Genomic DNA, 23660 nt, shown 5'->3' with positions numbered 1-23660 from the left:
TGTGTGCATACACCAATAAAACTTACTAAAATCATATTTCCTGACCATTCCCCCTACTTTAGGCAGAATTATCAAATCGTCCTCCAATCCCTGCAACACTTCATACACTTATTGCATGCGTGCCCCAGTCTGTCCCAGTGACAATGGGCTCTGTAGGCAGGAACTAAGTCTATTCATTTTGCAATGTCCAGGCTGGGACAAAGAGAAGACTTGCAAAGCTTTGGTGGGAATGAGGTGTATTATAAAGGAAATGCCTGGCCAGTGTCAGCAATTCCTCTCAGTTATTTATAAAGTCTTGTGATACAATTAAGTTCCTTTGACCAGTTTCCCTGGTCTCTTATGGTGGCAGGAACTACAGAAAACGGCAAGAAAACTGAATTGTGAATTTCATTTTGTAAACATTGTGGTTACCATTAGGGTAGGAGCTAGAGCTGGGATCGTAAAAAATAGTATTACGAATGAACCAGAATTCTTTCCTATTTGACTTTGAGTTCCCTCAAGTGCATATTTGTATACATTTAAAAATGTATACACCTTTCATTTGCATATACCCTGAAGTTAACAAATGCCTTACACACAGTAGGCATCCTTCAATTCTTTGTTAAATGAAAAACAAGTAAATGAAGAAATTCTAGAGGACCATTCACTCTGAGTGGAAAGAAAAGGAAAAGATGGAAAAAGATCAAGAAAGAGAACTCATGTCCTCCCCCTTTTCCAGCTTACTGTTCACCATGCTCTCTGCCCCCAGACCACTCTCCTTGATATTTCAATAATATCCTTCACCTTGAACTTTGCTGTTAGTTTCCCATGTCACGAAGTTTGGTGCTTTTGATACCTCACCAATATTGTAGTGAATTCATTCTTTTGTTGATTTTTTCTTACATGAGTCCAATTGTATGAGTCTGTAGGGGTTGGCCTAGGGAAAAATCTAGTGTAACAAAAAAAAAAAATTGTATTTAGAAACAATCTTTTATCCCCTCTCTAATATATTTTTCTACAACCATATTACAGCACTGTTCTCCAGAGAAAAGAGCCAACAAGACATATGTGTGTTTGTATATATACTTATATATATGTATATGCGTGTGTATGTATATAGAGAGAGAGAGAGAGAAAGAGAGAGAGATTGATTTAGTATAGGAATTGACTTATATGACATTGAACATTGGCAAATCCAAACCCTATAAGGCAGAACAGAAGCTGGAAACTCCAAAAAAGATAAAGTTGTATTCCCCAGGAGAAGCAACTGGCTGAAGAAGAGGCAGGCATTCTTCTTTGTAACTCCTGAAATCCTCAATTCTTTCTTTAAGATTTCCAACTGATTGGATGAGGAGACTCTTCTCATCACTGAGGGCAAGCTTCTTTGTTGATTGTAGTTGTAATCAGCTGTAGATAGAACCCACTGACTAATGATGTAAATCCATCTATGACATAACAATAACAAACTGATGAGTGCTTGCTTTACCAAACAACTAAACACCATTATCTAGCCAAATTGACACAAGACATTAACCATCACAAGCTCATTGATTCTCTTTCCCTTTGGGTGAATTTTAGAAGGAAATTTCTCCATCCCTCATGCGACAAAATTCCCGAGGACTCTTGGAAAGTGTGTAAAGATCTACACACATGTGTATTGTAATATATAATTATAGAATTTGGGGGGGGCGGTTTCTTGAAATTTGAAAGTGGACTTCAGATGAGTCTGTAAATAAGCTCAAGAGTGAAATAGGAAAGTGGTGATGCCCACCCATACTCTTCCAAATTCTGTCTGTGGAGCCAGGAAGCAAATAAACAATCAATCTCATTCAGAAAAGAATTCCTTATCTTCGAGAAACAATAGTTATAATTTCTTCTCAGATTTAAATTAGCTTTCATACGCCACAAAAGCTAGGAGCATATTTTTTTTTCCTTCAGTTCTCTTTGTCCCAATTTGGAGCAAAGAAATAGTGTGTCCATGCATATTTATTATCTTTTCTCAGAATTTAGCTCTGCCTTCCTTTTATTTTATTTTATTTATTAAACATACCAACATACAAACACTCTTACCATATGATCATTCCATTCTTAATATACAATCACTAACTCACAATGTCATCCCATAGTTGTATATTCATCATCATGATCATTTCTTAGAACATTTGCATCAATTCAGAAAAAGAAATAAAAGGAAAGCAGAAAAAAATTCATGCATACCACACCCCTTACCCCTTATTTTCATTGATCACTAGCATTTCAATCTACTAAATTTATTTTAACATTTGTTCCCCTTATTATTTATTTATTTTTAATCCATATGCTTTACTCATCTGTCAATAAGGTAGATGAAAGAAGCATCAGACGCAAGGTTTTCACAATCACACAGTCATATTGAAAAGCTATATCAATATACAATCATCTTAAAGAAACATGGGTACTGGAACACAGCTCTGCATTTTCAGGCTGTTCCCTCCAGCCTCTCCATTATACCTTAAGGTCTGCCATTCTTAATACTGTGTGGCATGCCTCCATTTACCCTCTTGTAAGCAAAGGGCAAGGGGATTTTTTAGAAATATTTTTTTTGAGCTATCTTCACACACTATGCAGTCCATCCAAAGTATACAATCAATGGCTTACAGTATCGTCACATAGTTGTGTATTCATCACCATGATTATTTTTAGAATATTTGCATCACTCCAAAAAAAAAAGAAAGAAACCATACATTCTATTTCCCTTACCCCTCCCTCTCATTGACCACTAATATTGCAATCTGCTCAATTTTTTAACTCCTTATCCCCCCTATTATTTATTTATTTATTGTCCTTAATTTTTTACTCATCTGTTCATACGCTGGATAAAAGGAGAGTCAGCCACAGGGTTTTCACAATCATACAGACACATTGTAAAACTTATATAGATATATTATCATATTATAGGAATCAAGACTACTGGAATACAGTTCAACAGTTTCAGGTACTTCCCAATAACCACTCCAATACACCATAAACTGAAAAGGGATATCTATGCAATGTGTAAGAATAACCTCCAGAATAACCTCTCAACTCTGTTTGGAATCTCTCACTCAGCCACTGAAACTTTATTTTGTCTCATTTCTCTCATCCTTCTCAATCTCCTGATGCCAGGTCCCGGCTCATCCCTGGGAGTCATGTCCCATGTTTCCAGGAAGATTTAAAACAAGAAGCTAGTTAATAGTATTCTGGGTGAATAAAGACAGCATGAGTCAAATATTGGTATGTATATTTTTGATTCTAGCAATAAATAATATGATCTGAGGCATAAAGCCAAAGCTTTTTATAGTGTTTCCTGATCATATGTTTACTCACTGGACTCCCTCAGATGAAGCTTGTGTATCACATTAATTAATACTAGTTACTGTATCTCTACAGGATAATGCCGCACCCAGTATAAAAATGACTAGACAGCTGCTCTGTATTACATAGTCAAGATAAAATGGGAGATATAAAAACTCCTAAGTACAGACCACTCCATTGGCATAAATCAATTCTACATTCTGATCAGATTTTCCATAAAAGCAAATATGTGATCCATGCAAACTGTTCACCTGCAAATAACTGGATATTCCTTAAATTCATGGTATTTAGATTTCATATTCAAAACAGAAGCAGAGTTCAAACTCCCTTTACAGTGGTATTCTTTATTAACTAGTAAGACATACTAGACTGAAGGTGTAGACACTGCTTTTTGGGGTATTATGTTAATAAAGTAATAGGTATGTTTCCAGGTACACTACAGATTCATTGTTGAGAATATAGTGCTGAGAATTTTGAATCAAAATTTCTGGCTTATGATTTAAATTCTCCACTTACTAAATTTGTGTTCTTGGACTAAGCAGTTAGCCTATATGAACCTTAGTTTCATCATTGGTAAAGTCATTCCGTAACTCCTCACTATTTCATAAGGTTGTGCAGAGGTTGTAAAATAGGATATGAAAATATTTTGTGAAACTCCCCTGTACAATTATAAAACACTTTTACCAAAATAAGCCAAGAAACTTGAGTAATTAATGTAAAAATCAGGAAAGAATGCAGCTTATTTATTTCTCCTGAATATGTGATAAATATGGGAGGACTTTTTTCTGAATATTTTCCAGATAGAAGAGGTGGAAGCAAAATTTAAATTCTCCTTACTAGAATCATTAAGCAAAATTTCTTTAATAAGTTCAGGGGCTTACTTGAAATTAAGACATGGAATTCCAGTGGTAACAATAACAAAACTGAGGGGTGTCTCATCAAACAGCCACCAGCATGAGTAGATGCAAGGACATCAGAGAACAATGCTGGCTTATGATGCGAGGGTCATCTGTTCCTGTGTACTACTTAAGCCTGTGCCAACTTCCCTCTCTGTATTGTTCATGCTATTTATAAAGTTCCACAATTTCAGCTATCCTGGGATTTGCCAGAAAATAAGGGCTTAACGATAAGTAATAAAGTAAATTATAGAATACCTTATTGATTATTTACTTTGTCATTCAAGATTTGGGATATTTCCACCTTCAACCAAATTGGGAATCTAAAGAGAAATGAGATGATGTCAAACTACCTGGTACCTCAGTTCCAGAAAGACAGCATTTTCTCTTCTTCACCTCCATGTAAGCTGGCAGAGTTCTACTATAATTTCAGCTTCCAGGAGTTCAGCCAGGACATTTGATTTAGCATTCAGTCTGTAAAACACGAGATGATGAGATCATACAATGGCTCACTACTTCAGATCAGATGCTCAGTCTCCTCTTGGATTTACTGTAGTATATTATTTTCATAGGAAGCTCATGGTTGTGTCACTATGACTAGATCACAACTTAAAAGTTGTAGTTCCTACTGATTTTTATAATTCAGTTATGAGTCAGTCTTGTTTGGAATGCCTCAATCCTTGCTGAAGTCATTGCACTCAAGAAAGGCGGTGGTATTTGTTCAAAAATCCAAGTTGTTTTGACTACAAAAAGAAAGTATATTTCAAGCCAAACAAGTATAGAGGAAAATGTATCAGTTTAATGCATTAAACATATATCCTTTCATGCTCTTTTATGTCCCAGGATTTTCTGGTAGGGAGTAATTCATTCATTCTTTCATTTGCTTGCTTGTTTAATAAATGTTTATTAAACACATATTATGTACTGGCCAGTGTGTTAAGAGCATTCCTACATCAATTTAGTACATATTCACTGAGAGCCTATTATGTGACAGACATTGTTTTGGGATCTGGGGATATAAAGGAGAAGATTCAGGATTCTTGTCCTCGTGGAACTCATAGTTTTTTAAGGGGGTGGAGAACAGATACACCTGTAAGATTTTAATACAATGTGTTAAACAGGAAGATAGCTGTATAGCAAGAAAAATTACGAAGATATTTTGGATAATACTTCCCTGTTAAGAATACTTCAGACTGTTTTCGACTGTGGTGAGGCAAAAAGATGTACTCATTTTGAAAGGGAATGCGCTTGATATCTCTCCCCTTCTGGAAATAATGTTGTTAAGCAGGGGGGCAGTGCAATCTACTTGAAAGAGAACAAGCCTTGAAGTTAAGAAAACACAGTTCAATTCTAAGCTCCATTTGCTCTTAACATCTTTCCTGGCAGTCTGTATCCAAAAATCACAAATGACAGAAAAGTATCTGTCATTATCTTTTACCAGATGTTGACCTTGGAAAAATCATAAAATTATCCTGCCACTCTTTCCTTATCTATAAAATAGGCATGATAAAATCTTCTTTGTATATCTGTATATATGGTTAAAGACCCAACATGATAAATGCTCACGACAATTATCGTAAAGTATAACATAATATGCAAAGGTACATAACTAACATGTGTCTTGTATGTTTCCAAATGGGCAGTCAAAGGGTTTAGACTCAGGTTGAGATGTGTGTATATGTATGTGTGTATGTTTGCGTGTGTGAGCTACTTCTTTATGTAGTCTAGGTACTTTTTGAAAAATAGGCTGAATTTTTGGTCAGGCCAATTTTAAATAATATAATAAAGATAGATGTTAACATACTGGTTGTTTTTCTTCATTTGGGTACAATTGAGGCAGGTTGATGTAGGAAACATCTTGCAGACCCTGAGGCGCCTCCTGGTCTGGTGTAACGGGAGGAAAACAGCTGCTGGATTAATTCAGAGACTTGATAGGTTAATTTACAATCCTTAATGTGAATATTCATTCAACCTTTCACAATAGCCCCCTTAGAATCCTTCATTTGAATGTTTACTAGCCAATCACAACCTACCAATATCTCAAACCCCAATTCCCTTTGTTTGATCTAATAAAAACTCAGGTACCAAACAACAAGGTGTGTCTTTTCCTTGAGCCCATTCATACTCATCCTCCTTGGTAGGTACTTTCTTTCTCCACAGTAGACTTTTCTCACTTTCTTATACCTGCTTGTCTCATCCTTGAATTCCTTCTCATGACAAGACATCATCAAGCCTTGAATGGGGCTCCGGTGACAAAGGAGTTCTGGCACCCCATTTGCAGCCACGGTGCTGAAGTCTTTTGCTCTCTCCTGAAGTTTTTAACAGTAATGTCCAAGTAGGATCAGAAGAGTTACCTTAAACTGAAGATATCCTGAAGAGAATAGGGTAGGGATTAAGTGGAAGTAACATCAGGGAAGATGTCCTGTTTTTGCAGGTCACATAAGTTATTACCAAATATAGATAATGTGTTCAGGACTATCATATTCAGTTTTCATGATTGGTAGATGTTTGTATTCCTTTTAGAGTATCATCAATCTGGTCTCTCCCTGCTATCATAAACTTCCAGATTATCTTCTTATAATTCATAACTCACTCATCTTAACGTTTTGACTGGCTCCCTAATCCAAATAAATAAAACAAACCCTCTTTTTCCCATCATTTGACATGCTTGGTGATCTTTATTCCTACCTACTTTCCTAACTTTACTTCCATTTTTAAAATACATTTTAAAATACATTCTTCATTCAAAAGAATGGCTTCCCTCCATTCAAAATGCATGTCTAATTCTTATCCATCCTTCCAGGCTGGATACCCCATACCCTCTGGCTTTCTTAGGACGTTATTCTTCAGCTTTCCCCACTCTCCTATCAACCTTCTCTCCCTTTCTGCTGGTCATTCCCATCAGTACACTGACCTACTGTGAAGTCACCTACTTAAAAAATATATATTTTCCTTGCCCTGCATTTCTTCTCTGAATACAGCACCATCTCTCTTTTCTTTCACTTGCCAAACGTCATAAAGACTTGCTTATACACATTACGTTGCCACCACTTCCTCACCTACCATTCACTCTTCACATCACTCCAATTGGGTTTTGACACCTAGAATCCACCCTTCAAGGTCTAAGCCCATCCCAAGAGACACACTTGCTTCTATTCTCATTTTCTCACCCTCTCAGGAATATTTAGCTTGTTTTTCCAATCCCTCCCTCTTGAAACACTCTTATCTCTTAGCTTTGCAGATACTCTGCTCTTCTGGCCACTCTTTGGCACTTTTTCCTAACTCCGTGCTTTTGGACATGCAGTTTTTGGGCTAGAATTTAGGCTCTTGAATTCTTTGTCATCCACATTCATTCTTTCTGTTCAGCTTAAATGCCTCTGCATCCAAGAGACCTTTCCTGATCCCTCCACCTGATGTAGGTCCAACTTGCTATTTTCTATTTTAGAAGGCTGATTTTGTTTTGTTGCTGTTGCTGTTGTTGTTGTTTATTTCAATGCACTTGTCACAATTTTGAAATACATACTTTCACTTGTTTGTTTGGTTTTGGTCAATCTCTAACATTAGATATGATGCCACATGAAGACAGAGCTCATATCTACAATCATATTCCCAATGACAAGCATAGTGCCTGCCTCTTGAAAGGCACTAACAAATATTTGCTAAATGAACAAATAATGGCTCAGTTCCAAAGCCACCTCTTCCCTACAGCCTTCCTTACTTTTCAGACTGAGAAATTTCCCTTTCTCCTGTACTCCATAGAACTTTGCATTTTGAACGTACTGCCTCTCAGCATCAAGAATACATGTTTTATCTCCTCTGCAATATAAATGCTAAGGGACATAGGTTATATCTCATATGTTCTTTGTACCTTTCTTATGAATTAACACACTTTAGGGGATCAAATATTATACTTTAATTAAAGAGTACATAAACAAAATTCACAAAGGAGGGATACTCATTTATCTATCAACTGCATACCTAACTGCTCCCACAATACATTTTTAATGTATTTTTAATTGTGAAATATAACAAAAAAGCAATAAACAAGGAGTACTAAATTTCCAAGTACATTTTAACACGTAGTTATACAACAGATTTCAAAGTTTGACATGGATTACAGTTCTACAGTTCTAGGTTTTTTCTTCTAGCTGCCTCAAGACTGTGGAGACTAAAAGAACCAACATGATGATGAATCAGCAGTCATACTCATTTGATAAATCCTGTCTTCTCTGTTATAATTCTTCCTTCTCCTTGATCCTCCTTCCAATCTTAGGGGTATTTTGGCACCACAACAGATTTTTAAAATTTCACTTCTTTGTGGACCTATCCTCTCTGCTTCATCTGATCCTTGGTTTTCCTGCCTACTCATCTCCAATAATATTGTTATTTCAACAATTATATACACTGGTTCTGAGATGAATTAATGCTTTCTCTGAATGAAGGTATACCTAGGAATCCCATATTTCCTTCTCATACAGAGACATAGAAGTCTATTATTTACATTTCTGAAAAGTTTCTTTTGCTTCTTTAAATATGAACATTTTCCCAGGTTGTTCTTTTGAAAAATGAATCCTTATCAGTGTATAAATGTTAATAAGGCCTTAAAGCTCAAACTCTTCTTTCCTAGGAAGAGTGATAATGTGGGTTCCTCAACATGGAAGAAATAGCAAGACCTAATGGCTTGTGAAAAATAGGAGTGAGGAAAAGTGAGATTAAATCTGAAGTGAGACATTCATGGGACATGTCACAAATATTTAGTGTTTGGACAATGCTTGATAGAAAAATAATATTTCAGTTCCTGAAAATAGTTCTGGATCAAAAGATAAATAATTATATGTGATTACACTGAAAGTGTATGTCCACTAAGGTCTGTAAATTACCTACCACCCTGAGTTCCTACTCAAATATAGCCCTTTTTGGTAGTGATCCCACAGGTCATTCAGAAGGATTCACTTTGGAAGGTATGGGCAGTAAAATTCATAAGAATTTCAGCGACCAAACTGAACATCTAAAAATTCACTAAATTGAGGAAATGACTTTTTCACAACTCACTTTTTAAAAAATGCTAAAATACCACTGTGTTATCTTTTTAAAGGAAAACAGATTATATTTCAGTTTGACTCTTACTTGTGCTTGCTTTACATGAGAGTCAAGATACTTTTTCCAAAGGCACATGTTCAATAAATCCTTTCTTTGCAAGCGTTTCTTCTTTACCTCATGCATTCCTTCCTGCTCAGTATTCAAGTCGGGCAGTGACCATCCCCCATTCTTTTGATGCCCTCCTCCTACTTCCTCCTCTTCTCCATCCACAAATCTGTTTTTCTCTCAGCTGCTCTTTCAAACAGCGTGCTTCTCCCCTTCATCTCTGAAAGGACTCACCCAGGCTTCCCAGCCACCTGCCCGAACCACAGCCCTCTAGAGACCTCTGCAATCCCCCCCCACCTTTATTAGACTGCTGCTGCTGCTGCCGTATGGTTTTCCTTTTGCCAGCTGCCTCCTTCCCCCAGCTTCCCCTCACTGACACCCTCTCCAACAGCTTCTGCCACCTGCGGTACCAACCTCTATGCCCTTGAACACTGCAGCCCTGGGCCCTTCCAGGCAGCAGGGCTGAGCCCAGCGCAGCCGTGGAGTGGGCAGGTGTTCAGCTGCAGGAGCTGTGGTTGCAGGTGGAAAGGAGCCAGATGCTTCGTGAGCATTGGCGCCTCTGGATGTAGAAGGAGCCAGCAGGGAGAGGCACTGAATGGCAGAGCTGGATTCCTGCCAAGGCTCCCGCAGGCCCTGACACAGCACTCTTGACAATGCAAAGGACTCTTTCCAGGGCAGCAGGGAGGCAGGGAAGGCCTGTTGGGGAACTGGGCACAAATGCCCCTCCTGGCTGCATTCAGTCATTTATCAAGTTATGGAAGCCCTGTCTCTGGAATTCTGCATTTCCCCCCAGTCCTGCTTTCTCTTTCAACTTAAATCTTCTATCTGATCTCTTTGCCTCCAGGCTCTTCCTTACCCTGGCCGAGTGAGCTCTTGCTATTAAAATGTGGTCCATGGACCTGCAATATTGACATTACCTGGCTGCTTCTTAGAAATACAGAACTTCAGCCCTCACTTTTAGACCTTCTGAATCAAAATTTCAGTTTTAACAAGAGCCTCAGGTTATGCGTGTTCCCATTAAAATCTGAGAAGCATGTTCCCAGCTACTTTAGCTAAAACTAAAGAAAACTTTATGGTTGTTAAAGAGATCTCCCACTAATCATTTTCTTGTCAAAAATAACTTCCATAGATTCCCATTGCACACCCACTTCCTGAACTAAGAGAAAGTCTTTTCCATCTAACCCAGGCCTCTTAAAGTAAATCTTGACCTTCCTTTTCAGACATATCTTTCACTGCACCCCCCACAACTAAATCTACTTAAATGACACTCCACCTAAATAATGGTGCTATAATAAAATAAATATTACGCTTATCCATGGTGTAGTTTTCCCCCAAAGGGAATTCAGGCGACTTACAAAAATATGAATAAAACAACAGAATAAAATAAACATACAAAAAAATCTGGATGAAGAAAAATAAGGTTAGAAAAAAACAATAAAACAGGAATTAAGCTTGGTCCCTAAAATACACTCCACAAGGTTCAGACTTAGTAGTGCGCCAAACATTTGGCTCAGAGTTAGCAAGTAGCCAAAGCAAAATGGGAAACATCATCAGTTACATGATTCACGGTATCCATAACATAAAAACAAACCAGATGCTTTTTCAGAATAAATTATTCTTATTACTAAGACATAGGAGAATTACTTTCCTTGTGAAATCATGTAATTAGGGCAGACTCTTATGGAGGACAACTTCCATGATATTTTTAAAGAGTAAGTCCAACTTTGAGTGCCCCCTGTTTTTTCTACTATACTCCAATGTGAACCCATGGAATAATCCTCAAGTCCAACAGTTATAATCTGAGAGATCAAAATAGGACAACCTCATCTATTCTGGAGTTGTAACTCTTAAATTCTGAGATGCTGAGCTCTTTATGTAGAACCTGGTTTTTCGCTGAAACTTTGGGTATTTGTGTGAACTCTGAGACACAGAGCTAGAGTTCTGCAGCTATGAAAGTCAGCACTACTCCGTACAACAACTGTTAAAAACACTGAAAAAGTTGTCAGACTTCAATTAGATGTGAATGAAGCTGACCTGGTTAGGACTAAAGTGAAGCAGACTAAACGGTACAGGATGATATTGACTATACTTTAAAACTTCAACTTCTGTATGAAACAAAAGGAAGGGATGCTTATTTGGTGAAACAAATTATATTTTCAGTAGCTCACTATCTAATTTAACTTGTATGGTCAGCTTACTCAAACACCATAATTACAAGGAACTTTGAATAGGGAGTGAGATCTTGTTGGCTTGTACAGGTTGGTGTGATGCCCTGATACATCCCAGAGTAACCTGGACAGAAGATTAAAAAGTTTTTGCAGAATCCCCTGGAGGCGCTGGGGAAAAAAATGGGAATACCAAAAACCTGATATTCTTGCAAGAATTTGGGATTGACAATTTAATGGGGCAGACCCTCAATCATGGGGATTGCCCTTTTGAAACTTATTCCTGCAACGGAGAAGCTAAATATACTTATGTTTATGCCTTAGAGTCACCCACAGAGAACCTCTTTTGTTGCTCAGATGTGGCCTCTCTCTGTAAGCCAACTCCACAAGTTAGCTCGCTGTCCTCCTCCTTACGTGGGGTATGACTCCCAGGGGTGTAAATCTCTCTGGCAATCTGGGATATGACTCCTGGGGATTAGCCTGGTCCTGACATCATGGGATTGAGAAAACCTTCTTGACCAAAAAGAGGGAAGAGAAATGAAACAAAATAAAGTTTCAGTGACTGAGAGATTTCAAATAGAGTTAAGAGGGTTTTCTGGAGGTTATTCTGATACAGTATATAGATATTCTTTTTCAATTTTTGTTGCATTGGAGTAGCTAGAGGGAAATAACTGAAACTATTGAACTGTAATCTAATAGCATTGCTTCTTGAAAATGATTGAATAACTATAGAACTTTTAAGGTTATGAGTGTGTGAGTGTGAAAACCTTGTAACTGAGACTCATTTTATCCAGTGTATGGACAAATGAGTAAGAAAATAAGTAAAACAGACAAAAAAGAAATAAGCAATAGGGGGTATGGGGATTATGGGATGTTTGGGTTATTTTTTATTTTTATTATTCTTATTTTTATTGTTTTTGGAGTAATGAAAGTGTTCTAAAATTGATTGTAATGATGAATGCACAGCTTTATGGTGATATAATGAACTTCTGATTGTACACTTTAGATGATCGCATCACAATTAAAAAAATCATTGGAAAAAATAAAGTAACAGTGCAACCTGGAGAAGCTGCTACCTGATGGTCTGGTTGGGCCCATGACTAGAATGTAGACTACCTGAAGCAATTGGAAGCTTCAGGCAGTCCTCTCTGGATATTGAATCTTGTGCTAGTCTTACATAAAATCAGAGAGTTTAGGTTGAAATCTCTGGAAAGAGCCACAGATCAGAGCTTCTCTGTCGGTGACTAAGGGCAGATTTTCTCTCCATGTAGGGCAGAAGAGCGTGGCACCTTAAGTTAGTGCGAACGTGTCTCATTTTTCAAACCATTCTTGCCAGTATATTGTTTCTTTCTTTTACAAACTAAGACTATTCCACACCCCCCCCCACCCCGCCCCGAACTTAGTTTTGAATCATTGTTGCTTTATTGAGAAATCAACCAGTTCTTCTTAAGGGAGACCTAAGCTACTCTTGAAAAACAAATATATATTTTTATCTATATGTCCAATAATTATATATCAGCATCATAAAATCCTTGTAATAAATAAGTTCTTTAACCTGACCAATGGAAATAATTTCTTCCAATAAGAAACACAAATATAATTTCTTCCTAATATCAAAGGTTTGATTTCTTCATGGTAATATAACTGAGAAATTAGGAATTAAGGGATGATTTTAATTGTTGAATCACTATATGAATATTCAGTTTTGTTCTCTAGAGTATTGGAGTAGACAGAGGGAAATATCTGAAATTTTTGAACTGTAATCCAGCTGCGGTGATCTCTGATGATGATTGTGTAGCTTTTATCTTGTGCCCTGGTAATTGTAAAAACCTTGTGGTTAACATTCACTTGTAACCATTTAACCAATTTTGGTTAATATTCACATGTAACCATTTAACCAATTTTTCAACTCTAGAGTTTGTGATCACTAAAGACAGCCCCTAATGTTTATTAATGAAGGGTCCTGGGTCAGTCCAGAACTAACCCATCCCTAAGTCCAAAGTTATCTTGATAATGGAGACAAGATCTAACCAATGAACCTGCCTGACATGTGCACTAGCCTAGCCTTTTTTTTTTTTTTTGATATAGTGTATTGCATTTCCTTATGTTGAACCATACTTGCATATCTGGAATAAATCCCACTTGGTCATGGTGTATAACTTTTTTAATGTGCTGCTGGGTTCAATTTGCAAGAATTATGTTGAGGGTTTTTGCATCTGTATTCATTAGAGAGATTGGTCTGTAATTTTCTTGCAGTATCTTTGTCTGGCTTTGATTTTGGGGTGATGTTGGCTTCATAGAGTAAGTCAGGTAGCTGTCCCTCCTCTTCAATTTTTTTAAAGACTTTGAGCAGGATTGGTACTAATTCTTTCTTGAATGCTTAGCAGAATTCACATGTGAAGCCATCTGGTCCTGAACTTTTCTTTTTGGGGAGCTTCTTGACGACTGATTCAATCTTTTTACTTGTGATTGGTTTGTTGAGGTCATCAATTTCTTCTCGAGTCAATGTTGGGTTGTTTTTGCCTTTCTAGAAAGTTGTCCATTTCATCTACGCTGTCTAGTTTATTAGCATATAAGTGCTTATTGTATCCTCTCTTTACTGCCTTTATTTCTGCGGGATCAGTGGTTATGTCTCCTCTTTCATTTCTGATTTTATTTATCTGCATCCTCTCTCTCTCTCTCTCTCTCTCTCTGTCACCTTTGCTAAGGTCCATCAATTTTATTGATTTCTCAAATAACCAATTTCTGGTTTTGTTGATTTTCTCGATTGTTTTCATGTTCTGAATTTCATTTATTTCTGCTCTAATCTTTGTTATTTCTTTTCTTTTGCTTACTTTGGGTTAGTTTGCAGTTCCTTCTCCAGTTCTTCCAAGGGAACAGTTAATTCCTTGATTTTTTTCTCTTTCTTCTTTTTGGAGACAATAAATTTCCCTCTTAACATTGCTTTTGCTGCACCCCATAAACTTTGAAATGTCGTGTTTTCATTTTCATTTGCCTCAAGATATTACTGATTTCTCTTGTAATTTCTTCTGTGACCCACTGGTTGTGCAAGTGTGTGCTGATTGACCTCCATATATTTGTGAATTTTCTGGCCCTCCACCTGTTATTGATTACTAACTTCATTCTTTCATAATCTGAGAAAGTGTTGTGTATGATTTCAATGTTTTTAAATTTATTGAGACTTGCTTTGTGACCCAGCATATGGTCTATCCTAGAGAATGATCCACGAGCACTTGAGAAAAAGGTGTATCCTGCTGTTGTGGGATGTAATGTTCTATACCTGTCTGTTAAGTCTAATTCCTTTATTGTATTACTCAAATTCTCTGTTTCTTTCTTGATCCTCTGTCTAGATGTTCTGTCCATTGATGAGAGCAGGAATTGAAGTCTCCAACTATTATGGTAGAGGTGCCTATTTCTCCAGTAGCTTAGACTTTAACCTGCAAGTCACCTATGCATCATTCTAGTACTAAAAATCGTGCCCACCATCATCAAGGCTGCCATTTTCTTACATGGTTAATTCTGTGACTAAACACGTAATCAATCTGCATATGCTCAATAATTAGAGCACCTCTGATTACCTCATCTGAGGCCACTGTGTGCATTATTCTAAAACCTGCCTGTATTTTAAATCTATAAAACTATCAGAATCACTACAGTTCGGAGAGACAGATTTTGGACCAATAGGCCATCTGATCTCCTACTACGCACCTAGTAATAAACTTTTTCTCTCTTTGAAAACTTGGTGTCTCAAGAATGGGTCATTTGAGTGCATCGGGCAAAGAATACCACCTTTGTCCAGTAACAGTAACATAGTATTATCTTTATTTCCACCTTCCCAAACTGTGTCATGTTAGAACAAAAGCAACCTAGAAGAAGGAGGAAGTTATGTAGAAAGTTCTTTTTTATTTATCTAATTTTTTTAGTTCCTATGGCAAACTACTAAAGTATTAGCAATTTTATTTTAAAGATAAAAGAAATTAAGTTTCAGAGAAGTTAAGTCATTTACCTAATGTCATATATTTAATATATGGCAGGATTGTATTCTAATTCAGATTTTTCCAACTCCAGAGGACAGATCAAAAATCATTTTAACAAAAGTTTATTGAATGTCTACAGAGTTCATGGTACAATATAATAGGGTAGAAAATGATAGCATTTTAAAAAAAGCGTAGTTTCTATTCTGAAGGATTTCACAGCCTAGAGGGAGTGTCAGGGACACAGACAACTGAATATTGCTGAGCTCTAGCAGATACGTTCGTGTAGGTAGGTCACAAACAACATACTGTGGAAGACAGAAGGGGGAACAATTAATTCTGACTAGAAGGATCAAGGAAAGCTTCAAAAAGCAAGCGATATTTGATCTTAGGTTTGAAGGATAAGTAGGATTTCAGCAGATGGAGAAGGTGGGAGGAGTATTATTTTCAATTTAAGGAGGCTCCAGGGTGTTGTTTTTTCAGTACCAGGTAAGGAACATTGGAGCTCAATATTTTACAAGATAGTAGGAGTCGTGTTGTCAAATATCAGTGAAAATTTAAACTTAAGCCCCTTCCCCTTGAATGAATTCTTTGAGGGTAGAGACTCTATCCTGCTTCCCTTTGTATTACCAGTGTCCGGTACAGCTATTCTCTCCTTTCTTGATCATTTTACACTTATGGAATGCAGTCTTGTGACTACAGCAATGAATGAAATATAAATACGAATAAACCTAAAAATCAGCAAGACTAACAACAATTATTCTTACCCCCTACATTTTAGATAAATTATGATTATACATTTCAATAATAACATGTATAATATAGTCAGCACAAGTAAAAATTTTTTCTTCTTGATGTTTGAGTGTAATTTGGTCCAAAGACCATAGAATTCTGACCCTTCAATTGCAGGGATCAGGGTTTTAGTGTGGAGGTAGTTGTACGGGTGTAATGAGAATAAGTTCGGAATAATTTGGTAGGTTTTATTTTTTTCTTAATTAATTTGTTACCTTGCTTTCCTAAGTTCTAGTACAATTTTGTTTTGTAGTCCTTCCGTTCTATTTCAATTAAAGAGCAGTCATTGTTTTTTTTTTTCTGGTAGATTGAAGGCATTGGCAACATAGGTCTTCCTTCATTGAGATTATGAGATATCAAACTACAGAGAGGGGCTAAACTCCCTGCAACTTGTTTTGGGATTCTGATGTGCATTAGCCTTTTGTATCTTCTCTATAAATGTAAACAGTCAGAGTGTGGCTTAAATAAAAGTACAGTGTTCTGTGGTAGAGCCCGCTGATGTCCTGCAGTCATGGCTGGGGGAGATTAATGTTACATTTTTCAACCAGAGGCATTCAATTACAATATAAATATATGCACAGATAGACAGCAAGGACTTCGTGCTTAGATTTACAAGGGGCGGTAAACATAAATTTTAGATTATAAGTATAGTCGCAACTCTTTTTGTTGGGTGCTTTGATGGTCCAAGTGTTACCTAAAGATGAAATCAGCTACCTTCACATATGGAAATGGACAACCAGCTGGTGTAAACGTCAAGGCAAGAGATGGAGCCATCCCTTTTCTTTCTTTCTGTTCTCTCTCTCTCTTTTTCTCTCTCTCTGTCTTTGAGTCATGGCTCCCCATGACCTTCTTTTACACTCTATTTGTCAGTACCTGTGTTAGTTAGATTCAGTTGTCAACTTGGCCAGGTGAGCATACCTAGTCTTGTTGCTGCGGACATAAGCCAATGGTACGTGAACCTCATCTGTTGCCAATTACATCTGCAGTCAGCTAGGAGGCGCGTCTGCTGCAATGAGTGATGTTTGACTTAATTGGCTGGTGCTTAAATGGGAGAGTGCAATGTAGCACAAAAAAAAGCAGCTCGGCATTCCTCATCTCAGCACTAGCAGCTCAGCCCAGGCCTTTGGAGATGCAGAAAGAAGTCACCCCGGGGAAAGTTGTTGGAACCCAGGGGCCTGGAGAGAAGACCAGCAGAGACCATCTTGTGCCTTCCACGTAAGAAAGAACCTCAGTGGAAAGTTAGCTGCCTTTCCTCTGAAGAACCAACAAAATAAATCCCCTTTTATTAAAAGCCAATCCATCTCTGGTGTGTTGCATGCCGACAGCTAGCAAACTAGAACAGTACCTTTCTACTGAAATCACTGGGATGTTTGCATCTGCCCAGAACCTGGTCTCTTGTCGTTTGCCACCTCCCCACTATCCAGAGCAGCCCTGTGGAAAACCAAAATTTCTGACAGTGTGTCAAGAGGTTGACTCAATTTAATGATATTCAGGTCATGTAGAAAAGAGCAGCTGCCCTCCAGGTGGTATTCCATAAATGCTCCCTAGCAATCAGCAGGAAGCTGTATAAGTTTAATTTGGTGAAGCAAATTTAATCATTTGCCTCTTTGTAAATGAGGACACAGGAACAAAGTAAAAGATTTTCTTAGTAGAGCTCTAACAAAACAGCTATTTCTAATAGCACAATTTCTCTTTCATGAGACATACAGAGATGCATGCTTTTCCGGTAGCTGTCGTGCATATGCAACCATGTATCATCCCAGAAAGATGCAGCATCTCCAATCTGTATCCCTGACATCCCTTACATGGAGCTCTAACAGCATGATATATGTTTATTTATAAGAAATAAAGTGAATTCAAACAATTTTGTTAAAGGCCAAAGAAGTCCTTTCATGTTCTGCCATTCTCTCCTTTCCTGATTGAGAGCCGCTCCAATTTATTATATGTGAATGCATTTATATATTTTTAATTTGCTGCTTTTTTGTTTCAAAAAAAACACTACAGATTAAACCCACAACAGAAAACCTGCCAACCCAGAAAACCCTTTAATACTAATTATTGTGTAAGGGTAGAAAATTTGATGCAACCTTTCATAATCGCTATCAAAATTTATCACGGGTTTTATGACAACATCATTGCATAAATCAAGCTGATATGCAGCCATTTTTATGACTGCTCTGTGTTTTCACTGGGCAGCTATATGTCTGTCAGGGTTTTCTTTATAAGGGAACATTTTTTTTTCTGTAAGAATGATAAAATTATCAGATAAAAATTCTCTACAAGTTAAAATGAGATCCTCCAGTGAAGAGGTGGTGGTTCCTTTCATTTCTCCTTGTTTCTATTGCATTTAATGGATTTTTCTTTTTTGGTGGGTAAACTGGAGCTAAATAGTCCGTATCTGAGTTTATCCGAGAAGTTGGAATTAAATGATTTATTTCTTTTCAAAGTGAAAGGGTGATTATCTGTGTTCTGAGTCTCATTTGTTTAATTAATTCTTGAATTTTAGAAGCTGGATTGGAATGAAACTCATCTTTCACTATCTTCATCATCATCATCTCTGCCACCGTAACTTAAAATTGAACTTCTGTTAAGGATGGTGCTGGCTTGGTTTGTATGGTAGGAAGACTGTGTTCCATGGGGAAACCCAGAGGATACATCATTACCAAGCAGGCGAGGTGGTAGCATCACTAAATATGTGATGGTGGCTTTCGCCCACAGGTTAGGGCTCATGGCAGAAGAGGTTTACAGATGTGGCTCACTGCTATCTCACAAAGGGGGCAAGGAGGGATATACCTGGAATCCAGGTGATCCTTCTGGATGGTTCTTGGTGCCTTTAGCCAATGGACAGCTTCAGTAATCTCACCTGAGAAGGGTGCGTTAGTCAGTGGCTTGAACCCTTCAGAAATGAGGATCGGGTAAGTTACTGAGCCAGCAGAAGTGTAGCTAAGGGTGAGGGGAATCCAGAATTCCACCTGTGGCCCCAGGACCAATTGCAGCAGCAGGGGTTCTCGTTCTTTCCGCAAGCTGCCATCTTCCATGTTTTTCTGCAGAGAGAGAGAGAGGCCCACTGAAACCTTGGAGCCCTCACTCCCCAAACACATGCAGAGAAGTGGGTCTGAGTGGCACAGGAGGTGGTCTGCATTACACAAAGGAGATTGCCTCGTAAATCCTTTTTCAAGGAAGAACTTGCTGCTCAGCTGTGGCATAGCTACAACGTAACATCCAGCTGTCAGCTCCTTCAGGGCCAGCTCCAGCTGCCTAGGGCCGCCTCCTGGGAATCATGCCTTTCCCCGGTCATCTGGTGACTAAGCTTGGTGGGGCATCAAGGCCAGGCTCCAATGACCCACTGAAGAACAAATCTGAAGGACAGAAAAATGCTTCAGAATTTCTGCACTGAGTTAGCCAAGGTTTTATAGGGCTTATCTACAGTCAAACTTCTCCCTCAGCCAAATCTACCCTCCCTTCGTTTTCTTGTGTGTTGATTGCTAATAAACATCTTGCACCACAAACTCTTTTGCAGCAGCTGCTTAAGAGAACCTGACAAGAGATACCTGAATTTCCCTTTCCCTATCTTTTCTGATATCTTGCTCCTCATGGAAATAATGAAAAACTGCTAATTTTTCAATGTTAAGTTTATCTCCCCCCGAAACGCTTTTTACTCCACCCCCCACCAAGGATAATTTATAATTCCTCTTTAGTTCTCCATTTAAGCTGTTTCTGTGTATGTATATATATGCCTATGTATTTACATGCACACATACTCTTACACTTTCACATGCACACACACTCATACGCACATATATGTGTGCATATATACAAAAACACATATGCTTATAATATATAAGTACAAAGATACAGACGTATATAAATATATGTGTAATATACACATGAAATACATATATTTTAATATTTATACCTTGAAACTTTATTCCACTGATTGTGTACATTCTGCTTTTTGATAAGATCATAGGCTCCTTAAGCATCAGTTACTGTTTATTTGCCTTTGTAGCTACAGTGTACCACACAGTAAATGAAAAAGGAAGGAAGGAAAGCAAGGGAGGGAGTAGGGAAGAGATAGAGGAGTCTTTACTCATATCAGTATTGGGACAGAGTAGAAGATGTGGGGGGAGGAGGGAAGTAAGTAGCTCAAGAAAGCTTTGAAATGAATTTGAAGAAGGATAGAGAACCCATTCAACCTCTTAGAGACTATTAGGGGAAGAAAATCCAGTGAAAATGATAATTAAGTGGAATATCCTGAACTTATCTGATGTAATAACTTAGATTCTTTATGATATGCTTTAAATGCCTCCTCTTAACGTGACGCTCACAAAAATCCCACAATACAGATGAATCAGATACCATTTTTTCCATTTACACAAAAGGAAACACAAGACCTATGTAATCAACCGTTTAAGTTACATAGCTGGCAAGTGAAGGAACCAGGAATATCATCTGTGGCTTCTCCCCCTAGAACTAGTGCTTTTCCCACCTCATCAAACAGGCTGCCAGGCAAAGTAGTTTTCAGGGTCACTTCCTTTTCAAAGACTTTGTAATACTATTCAAAATTGTTTTCATTGTTTTTTTCTTTATATATATATATATATATATATATATATATATATATACTTTTTTTGGTGAGTTGTGAAAAGAGATAGATAGGACACTTCTCAGTACCTATTACAGAAGTATTTATGAACTTTCTTTTTTTTTTTCTCTGTGGGCAGGCTCCAGGAATAGAACCTGGGTTTCTGGCTGAGTTATTTATTATGATACCATTTTGGAGGGAATGGAGAAAGGCCTTATAACTTTATTTTTTTTAATTGCTCAGAATTTACCAAACAGGTACAATAGCTATAGATCTCAGGCCGGAACTCAGATGTTGTAAGAAATATAATTTTCTTTTTGTTTTTCTGTATTTCAAGGTAATTTTTATTTTAAGTCTCCATTCCACTGAGCTGGCAGAAATGTAATCTTAGATATTTAAGGACACTTTCTTTCCCTGGAGTTGAGCAAAAGTCTCAGAGCTTATGTTGAGAGGTGTTGGTTGGGAGATGAGGGTTGTGCCTGGACATAAATCCCCCATGCTTCCAAGCTGTACATGCCGAGATTGGCCCCTTCCAATCCTTTTTGCCCACAGCGAGTCGGTGCAGCTTACCTTCTCAGGTTCAGTGGTTCTCTCCAATACTTATTCATCATGTTGATGTGTTCTTTCTGATTCTTTGGTGTCACACACTAGGCATGAACTCTTGCCAAGGCTGACCAAAGCCCATCTCTCTAAATCCACTTTAGAGTTACTGCCTCTCTTGGTTTTACTGCTTGTTTTTGCTTCCCATCTGCTAAAACAAATACCATTCAATGGTGGGGTTAACAACTGGAATTTACCGGCTCACACTTTTGGAAGCTTGAGAGTTTGCTTCCTCCCATGGTCAGTATGTACTGTCTAGCTAGAAATCTTTGGGGTTTCTTGGCTTTTCTGGCACATGGAAATGCACATGGCAGTGTCTTTTCCTTTCTCTTCTGGGTTCCATTGCATCCAGAAGATGCAATGCTGCTCCCCATGGCTTCTCTCTCTCTGGCCTTCTCTATACACTCCAGCAATAGAATTAAGACTCATCTTAATACACTCCAGCAATAGAATTAAGACTCATCTTAATTGTGTTGGGCCATAATTTAACTGAAGTAACCTCATCAAAAGATCCTGTTTGCAGTGGGTTCACACCCACAGGAATGGAGTAAGATTCAGAACATGTTTTCCTGGGGTTCATAACTCCAAGCCACCAAACTGCTTCCTTGGGTTTTTGCTCAGAATAAGGGAACAGGACTTTCCAACATCTTTAACTCCATTACAACCCTTTCACTTTTCTTCTTTCTAGTTGGAGACCCTCCACTCATAATGGGGTAGTGATAAGGAGAAAGTGGAAAGCTATATTCTTTAGACCCTGATTTCCACCAATATTTTGTCCAGGAATAGCTGATATTATCCTAATATCAGACCTCAGGCTTTAGACCTCAGAGCCAAGAAGACACTGACAGGCTGTTTCCTTCCGATCCTGAGCTTCCTTTCCATGAGACCAAGAGCTGAGGGCATTCCATCTGCGTGAGAAGCTGGGTGGATTTAGGGAGTATAAAATACAGTAATGAAGGGAGAACAAACCTTAGTTAATATTTGTAATACTTTATACCACCATGTAGCCATAAGACATCTGCATTCCAGTGGTAACTTGGGGTCTGGTGTGTCCCTCTGGGCCAGGTTTAGGCAAAAGGGAGGTGTTTTTACTCATGTACACAGAGTCCTCCACTATGCTCCAACCCTCTTATAAAGGCGTATTTGCACCAAGCTCACCAAGAGTGAAGCCCAGACCTGGTCCTTACGCAGCAACGAGGCATAGTTGCCCTCTAGGCACTGGTAATGGGATGCAATTTCAAACTCACCCTCGCACCTTGAATTCTCTAAAGCTTCTTTGAGAGAAATAACATCCATGAGAATTGTCGGAACTATAAATCCATAGAGTCCATTCATTCTTCAAACGGTTTTCAAAAGTTAGCCTTGGATGAACAAGACTGTCAGCAAAATATTTATGGAAAAGATTTTTTTTTTACATCCATCCCATCATAATTGCTTTAAATATTAGTAATGATAAGGAAAGCAGTTTATATTTATTAAGAACTTATAATGTGCTTAAATGTGACTCAATCCTCCCCCAAACCCAGTGAGGTATGTCTATGTCTCCATTTTACAGATAATAAAACCGAGGCACAAAGTTGTTAAATAATTTGCCCAAATGACTGATTAATAAGATTTGACCGGTTTATCCCATGCTTGGAGGAATCATCACTTATTATCTCTCTCAATTTCCTTGCTTTCTGTGTTTACTTCTCTGGGCCTCTCACAATGCTAGATATACTACAGGTACACCTAATTATTTGCTAAATAAATGAATGAATAATTTTCAGGCTCTTTAAAAATTTTCAAAAGACAATAAAACCTCTCCTTTTAGTCATCTGAGTTTGTTTCTTTGTTTGCATTTACTTATATAAAGCATACAGTTCAATTGTTCTGACATGTTACTACAGGTATCTGTATTAAAAAGATGCGGGCAAACAGATTCTAGTGTGGGTCTCACAAATGGTTGCCTGAAAGTAGTGTGTATAAATCAGACTGTTCAGTCTGGAATCAGTTCAGTACATGCATATATACACTATTGAACATTTGCTGATTAAATCACCCAAGCCGAAAACAGTTACAGTAATTCCAGACTCCAATTGGATTCCAATGTCAAGGCAAATCATTCGTGAGCGCTGAGCTCATTTAAGCCTGGGAAGTAAACCTTACAGAGAGCTGTTTGCTTTCCATACCGCTTTATTGCTCAATTCTT

The 23660-nt window shown here is 37.9% G+C and overlaps 2 long non-coding RNA genes across 4 annotated transcripts; one reads left to right on the top strand and one right to left on the bottom strand.

Moving 5' to 3' along the window:
• Positions 1–1126: 1126 nt before the first annotated feature.
• Positions 1127–7207, bottom strand: LOC143676071 (uncharacterized). Of its 2 annotated transcripts, none has more exons than XR_013171790.1 (4): positions 7142–7207; positions 6393–6579; positions 4562–4682; positions 1127–1424 (listed from the first exon to the last, which is right to left on the bottom strand). It is a non-coding gene; the product is annotated as an uncharacterized LOC143676071 (long non-coding RNA). The 2 variants fall into 2 exon arrangements; XR_013171789.1 differs by having other exon boundaries at positions 7123–7206.
• LOC143676072 (uncharacterized) lies at positions 1486–18945 on the top strand. Of its 2 annotated transcripts, none has more exons than XR_013171792.1 (3): positions 1486–1609; positions 3124–3231; positions 18791–18945. It is a non-coding gene; the product is annotated as an uncharacterized LOC143676072 (long non-coding RNA). The 2 variants fall into 2 exon arrangements; XR_013171791.1 differs by lacking the exon at positions 18791–18945 and adding an exon at positions 4496–4725.
• Positions 18946–23660: the final 4715 nt, after the last annotated feature.

Source organism: Tamandua tetradactyla, chromosome 3 (genome assembly GCF_023851605.1).
Source record: "Tamandua tetradactyla isolate mTamTet1 chromosome 3, mTamTet1.pri, whole genome shotgun sequence".
Lineage (NCBI taxonomy): Eukaryota > Metazoa > Chordata > Mammalia > Pilosa > Myrmecophagidae > Tamandua > Tamandua tetradactyla.
Note: the sequence above shows the minus strand (reverse complement) of the source record. Positions and strands in the feature narration are given on the sequence as shown.